General features: G+C 41.5%; 1 long non-coding RNA gene across 1 annotated transcript; it reads right to left on the bottom strand.

The window, feature by feature from the left end:
• Window positions 1-480: 480 nt before the first annotated feature.
• LOC118494727 lies at window positions 481-6792 on the bottom strand. Its single transcript, XR_004896892.1, has 3 exons — window positions 6781-6792; window positions 6643-6647; window positions 481-837 (listed from the first exon to the last, which is right to left on the bottom strand). It is a non-coding gene; the product is annotated as an uncharacterized LOC118494727 (long non-coding RNA).
• Between the last annotated feature and the right edge of the window lie 330 nt (window positions 6793-7122).

Consider the following 7122-nt stretch of genomic DNA (forward strand, 5'->3'; position numbering starts at 1 on the left):
TTTTTCTTCACTGGGTTGATTTAAATGTTTAATCACACTTCGGTGGGAGTTTTCTTAAAATAATGCATTGGGGAATTTTTCGATCATAAAACTGTAGATGCTTGTTTGAAAACGGTGTTGTTTCAATGGAAATTATTTATAAGAAAATTAAAGCTTGCTCTGAGCTGAAATTAGTTACCCTATGCTGTTCGCTTTCCTCCAAAAACGACCACCAGAAGTCATGATATAACATTTTTCGCTTCATATACTGCATACAGACCCTCCCCCCCCAAAAAACACACACACACACACACACACACACACACACACACACACACACACACAGAGTCTCGTTGACTGTAATGATATTCTTTGATAGCCTCTCTACTCTGTGCTCCATCTCGGCTGCGTTAGATCCTTGAAACCCGGACTTAATGGAATATAACTGAAGCCATGCAGCCTCTCACAGCCACTATGGAAACACTGTAAGACTGTAGTTTACTGCCTTCTCCTTCTTCATTTCCCTCCTTCTCTTCCTCCTGTGCACTACTCAGAATTTTCTTGGCTGGCAATATCCCCACTTTTAGGCTAATATCTCCAGCTACTCTGGCCTGCAAGTCAAGATGTGAAAAGCTCTGCTTATCCTTGTATTACATTACACTGTAGGGCCCTGTACCTAATAAGTAGCCTAACACACATAAAACCAGAAGAGATTTATTACATGCACACAACAGTTATGTTTAGACTAGCCTTCTTAATCCCACTGTATTTGTTGTTTTCCCAGTTTGACAGTAAAGGATGTCACCTGGTTTAATTTGTGCAGCCTTATTGCCGTGATATGTGAGAGGAAGTGGATGCCTGGCCAGGCAGTGCAGCAATGGTTATGTTTAGGGTTAAGCAAGGGGTTAAGGTGAGGGTTAGCTGCCTGGAAGGCGACGTTGGAGGCTTAAAACGCCATCGAGCCCACCGTGCACACAGCGTCTGTCTCCATAAAGGAGATAAGACGGCTGGCGAAATTCACAAGTTCACGAAAAGGTTGGTATCTAGCTCGTGAACGTGAAAACGTATTATAAATAATGTTATGTAATTTTTTACTCTTACACTGAATGTTTGCTGCTTCAATCCAGATGAGTATTGAAAAGTATTTTCCGCGACTGAAAAAGGCACGTGTTGAGGATAATGACCAGCCTGAACCGGAGGTATCAGTCTGAAACAGAGCTGAACAGTCCGACCAGTGTAATTAGTTATGTTATTAATATACAGGTGATAGGGGGTGATGACCCCCCCACCCCCCCCGCAACAAATTTCTTTCTAATCTGTGGGAAACACTGCATTATGAATTCAAGCATGCCAGTTTGTAATATTTTGTATTATGCTTTTCTTGTCTTTACTAAAATCAAAACTAATCAAAGGGCAGAACGCTCTTACAAATCACGAGGGAGCGATTTGACTTTTGGCTAACGTAATAGACGCGCTGTTGTTGATGCTGACTCGCCTCTAGCATACATTACATTTATTACAAATTTAACGTTAAGTTAAACGTGTGTTTAAACTTCACCTGGGGAAACTGACTTCACCTTCAGAGGCTCGGGGGGGCAGCTCAGTCGCTCCAGTCTTTGCCGTGATGCAGGGCCACCACACCGCAGCAGACTCGCTGTGTATAAACGCCGCTCTGCACGTTTGATGCAGGGACGTAGCTAAGTATTTGAGGGGCAGGGGGATAAGATTACATCTACAGTTATTATTTATTGTTAATTAATATAAATGAATTGTTTGTTTCAATGTTTTAAAAAGCTTGTGGACATAGTGGCAGTTTGTTTTTACAAGCACAGTTTTTTGAACACCAAAGTTAGGGGGGCAGCTGGGGGGTCAAGGCCCTACAGTGGGGGGGTCAGCTGCCCCCCCTTACCCCCCTGTAGATCCGCCCCTGTAAATATGTACTTGCTTGTTAGAGCTTTTGATGAAAAGAAGCAACGACCTCACCTGACGTTACGATACAGAAAGAGCAACACCTAGATTGTTTTTAGTGCAGATGCTACGGGCAAACACATAATAAATGCTATTTCTTCTTTTCAGTCCTTCAGGCTTATCAGTTCACAAACATTTGTATCAGTGTGCATGTTTATGTGTTTCTACAAAACACGTATCCTTTTATTTCTTCCCTGCAGGATACACATTTCTTTGTTTCCTTAGAGACATCTTTGATATGATGTACTTTATCAGAATTAGGGAGCCCTCCCCACTCTGCTGACACACAAATTTTGATCTGCTTACCTAGTTTCCCTCTCCTTCTCATTTTCCTCAGATGGATGCAATGATGCAGATGTTTTAGCTGATAAGTAACTGGCTTGGTGACATTTCATGTTTTTTTGTACCTGAGGGCCAAATCGTGCACTCATCAGCTGTTCGTAGCCGGACTGAGCTGGACTGTGTGTACATTCAATGTTTGACTCCCTGCTTTTAAAGGTGTTTGGTGTTTTAAGCCCCTCAACGTCGCCTTCCAGGCAGCGTTGCCTGGAAGGCACAAGGATTAGGCAATGGTTAGGGTTAGGTGCCTTGAAGTCGATGGTCGCAGCGTTGCCTTGAAGTCGCCGTTGGGGGCTCAAAACACCATTGAGCGCTTTTAAATTCAGAGTGTCACTCTTCCAGTATAAGCCCCCTGATCCAAGAGCAGCATTGGCTGAAGGGTTTCACACTAACAATATCAGCTGTTTGGCTACTGGCTGCCACTAGAGAAGACAGCTTCTTTTCAGACCACAAGTAATGCCTTTTTTATGAACGGAAAGATGGATGAATGATTGGGTGTATGGATGGATGTATATATAGATGAAGGCATAAACAGGAGAAGCAGGAGGCTGTTTAGCTGCAGCAGATGGAGGAGCAGCAGGTGTCGGTGTGGGGTGGGACCGAGGTTCCCATCGTCAGCGTTCCACTATGATGCTCCTTGACAGCACGGGGAATGGATGTGTGGGTGAATGTACTCTCTCCCCATTAGCACATCTTCAGCCCAAAGCCGCCTCCACTCCAGGCTCTCCTCGCTCTCCTGCTTCCATCACAAGCAGAGGAAAATAGATATAGGTGGAGAAGGTGTCTCTCTCTTGGAGGTGGGGGCAGAACTGGAGGTGATGGATAGATTTGTGGTCAGACTGGCGATGTGTCACAGGGGTCACGGGCTGTGGCAGCGCTGGTCTTAAAGCAACATTTATCATCTGATCACACCAGAGTGCATTAAGTGACAGATGGGAAAATTGGATTTGGCTCACAGTTCTATCAGGTCTTTCAAAAACAGATAGTTGGTTTAGATTTTTCAAACTTTGTGATCTGGATGCAATTAAAACAGTGTGTAAGTATTGTAAGATAGAGCGTAGCTATCAGGAAAAAAGAAATTATGCTAAACTAACACTTTTAGAAAATAAATGCATCAACAGGGCAAAGAGGCGTAATAACAATGTGTAAATCAGCTATCAAAACAATGTCAAAATGAAAACCAGACTGGTCAAGTGAGTCAAAAAAATGATGAGGTTGTCTTTACCAGCTAGTGGCTTTGTGTGAAGAGAATAACTTTGCTCTGTGGACAGCATGTGAGTCTGGTTCAGGAAATTACAGGCCATAGTAAGACAGCGCAGCAAGCAGTGTAAAACGTCAAAATGAGGCCAGGAACCTTTTCCCTGGGGAACTAATAAACACCCAGGCTGGTGCCTCAGCAGGACACACATAAACACACACATGCACATAAACCTGCTTGCCACGGGGAAAATCAGGGCTGATGAATAGTGTTGTGTGGCTCATTACTGTAGACAAACAAATAAGCAGCATGTGTCAGGACTGATAACACATATCCTCGGTGTAGTGTGTATGTGTCTGAAGACATCTTGCATATGTGAGGTGGCAACTGTCTTTCATTAATCCCAAACTACATCGTTTATTTAAAGAGCACCAGGAACATGACTCATGCCAACTCTGTGACATCTTCAATAGTTTGTCTTTTTTTTTTGAGATTATTTTTTTGGTTTCAACAAAGCTTTAATTTATTTTTGTTGGGCTTTTCCACCTTTGATTTTTGACAGGACAGCTAGGTGAGAAAGGGGGAAGACTTGCAGGAAGTTGTCACAGGTCAGATTTGAACCCTGGACCTCCGCGTCGAGGCATAAACCTCTCAGTACATTTTCGCCTGCTCTACCCACTGAGCCAACCCGGCCACAGTTTGGTTTTGTTTTGACTGTGACATGGCACTCTGCATTGACAAAAATAGAAAATTACAGCATGTTCTTTTAAACTGTGTAATTTTAGATGTCCTTATAAATGTCTACCTTCTATGCTCTGAATAATATGGACTCAGTAAACACCTGACATCAGCATAACCCTCAATATGCCTCAGAAAAACTGGGCCTCAGAAAAAATGCTTTATATTCAATTGTATCATTTCTACAAGGCATTTCCAGAGTCATGCCCACCGTTTTTCTTGTTTCAGAAACTGACTGCCTCTTTTTTATTTAACTGCATCACACTGAGGTATTTCAACCAAAAAAGCTGTGAAAATATCAGATCTTTATCAGATCAGACATTACTTGATCCCACTGGCACAACTGCACTGTATGAAGTGAAGAATACACTTGTGCCTTTCAACAACATTCACAAGTTTTTCACATCAGACTCCGGCTCCGCTCTGATCACCGTGAGTTCTGTGTCAGTAGAATGTATGAATTACCAACTATTCAAAGCATGAATGCAAGAAAATACTTGAGTAACAGCTGTCTTTCTTCTTCTTTAACTTCACTGATTGAGAAAATGAAACAAGAGGTGAGAGTTGTAAATGATACAATAATTGTTGGATTGCAATATACCGTCTAAGGTATAAAAAAAGTGACCCAAATCCGTCATTCTAGAGTGACCATCGTCAAAATTCTGTGCCAAGAACAGCAAGCCCCTAGGAACAGCGCTAGGCTTTGATGCAAACATGGGTATAGCGGCTGACTGTGGAATTGCAACATTTTTCCCATAGACTTTAGTGGTGTGCGATACTGCATTATTTGGAATTGATCCGATACCAAGTAAATACAGGGCCAGTATCGCCGATACCGATACATTTTAAAAAAGTAAGGGGGATGCATCATCAAATTGCTAAATCTGAATGAATTTTCATGACCTTTAAGTGTTTTTATGATTTTAACAAGGATTATTAATAAGTTAAAACCCACGACAGAATTTTCATATGTTTGAATACATCTGTTGTGTTACCACTGTATCTTACAGCCTTTTTACAAATTATACAGCTTGCCGTTGTTTCATTTTCGGCCTGAAAATATAGCCACACGGCGCTTCTCTTTCTCTCTGCCATTCTTCTGCTCCATCTCTATCCTGCTTGTGTGTGTGCTGCTGGCCGCAGCCGGGCCAGGCTGGTTGCTTGTTTGCTTGCCTGGCGCCACTGAGTCACGTGACGGTACAACATCAAATCACAAGAGGGTGGAGGAGTATGAAGGTAAATATGGTGCAAAAAGGGAGAGCTTGTAGAATACAATGTGAGAACTTGCAGAACAAAAAATCTGAACTTGTATGTTAAAATTTGCACTTGTAAAAATGTAATTTGCACTTGTAAAAATAAAATTTGCACTTGTAAAAAATATTCACACACATGTGATCTGAATTTGAAGTCATACAAAGAAAAAAAACATGAGAGCTTGTAAAAAAAATCTGAACTTGTAAATTGAAATTTGCACTTCTAGAAAATGTTCTCACACCTGTATTCTGAATGTGAAGTTACAGAAAAAATATTCACAAATGTGTAGATTGATATTTACATCACATGTGTGTGAATATTTTTGTGTGAATATTTTTTACAAGTGCAAATTTTATTTTTACAAGTGCAAATTAAATTTTTACAAGTGCAAATTTAAAATACAAGTTCAGATTTTTTGTTCTGCAAGTTCTCACATTGTATTCTACAAGCTCTCCCTTTTTGCACCATATTTACCTTCATAGAGGAGGAGCAAAGTGTGCCTGCTCCGCACTGTGACAGGACACTTGAAAGCAGCGGCACACACACAGACCCAGCAGGTCGCCTCTTTGATGAAACCGCATCAGTGCATACTGGAGAGAAACTGAAACTAAAGTGTCGATCTTATTACACTGGTATTGATCAATATCAATACCAACGTTGGTATCAATATTATCGATATTTGGATCGATCCGCCCACCATTAATAGACTTTACATGGCGAAAGACACGTCTATATATCAGCGAATAAATGTTTTTAAGGTACATGAACTTACAAGACCGAACACTTAAATAGTCCTCATTTAAATCATTATGTTTTAAAAGTTGTAACAATAATAGCCGAATACAGAGTTATTTAACTAGGCATAATGAACACGAGCAGACCTACGGGACTGCGCCCGGCTGAGCCGCCCTGCAGTGCAGGCTCATATGATGCTTCTCCCGAGTTTCCGTAGCTGTAATAATGGATATCTGTAATTCATCATTTGTATTGTCTTATAATACATCCGAGGGCCGTATGCTGTATAGCCTGGAACGTGGATGTAAGGTTTTTAGCATCCTGTTCCCAAACTGCCGGCTATCGGCTAGTAGCTAGCGGTAGCTAGTAGCACTACATAAAAAAATAAATCTCCTTGGTTCTCTTAAAGGAACACGCCAACTTATTGGGACTTTAGCTTATTCACCGTAACCCCCAGAGTTAGATAAGTCCATACATACTCTTCTCATCTCTGTGCGCGTTGTAGCTCTTTCCGACGGCTCCACCAGTAGCTTAGCCTAGCACGGATCCTGAAGGTAATTGGTTCCAACTAGCCTACTGCTCCGAATAAGAAATAAATAACCTTAACAAAATAACGCCAACATGTTCCTATTTACATGTTGTGATTTGTATAGTCACAGTGTGTACAAATAACAAGGTCACATGAGACACAGACATCTTCTAACCATATATAAACTGGGAACTATATTCTCAGAAAGGCGAAGCACTGCTACTTCTGCTACTTGGGCGGAGTGATATGCTTGCACCTGAGAAGCACCGGACAGAGAGTAGAAATGCTTCGCTTTTCTGATACTATAGTTCCCAGTTTATATACGGTTAGAAGATGGCTGTGTCTCATGTGACCTTGTTATTTGTACACACTGTGACTATAC

The sequence above is a fragment of the Sander lucioperca genome, chromosome 3 (genome assembly GCF_008315115.2).
Source record: "Sander lucioperca isolate FBNREF2018 chromosome 3, SLUC_FBN_1.2, whole genome shotgun sequence".
Lineage (NCBI taxonomy): Eukaryota > Metazoa > Chordata > Actinopteri > Perciformes > Percidae > Sander > Sander lucioperca.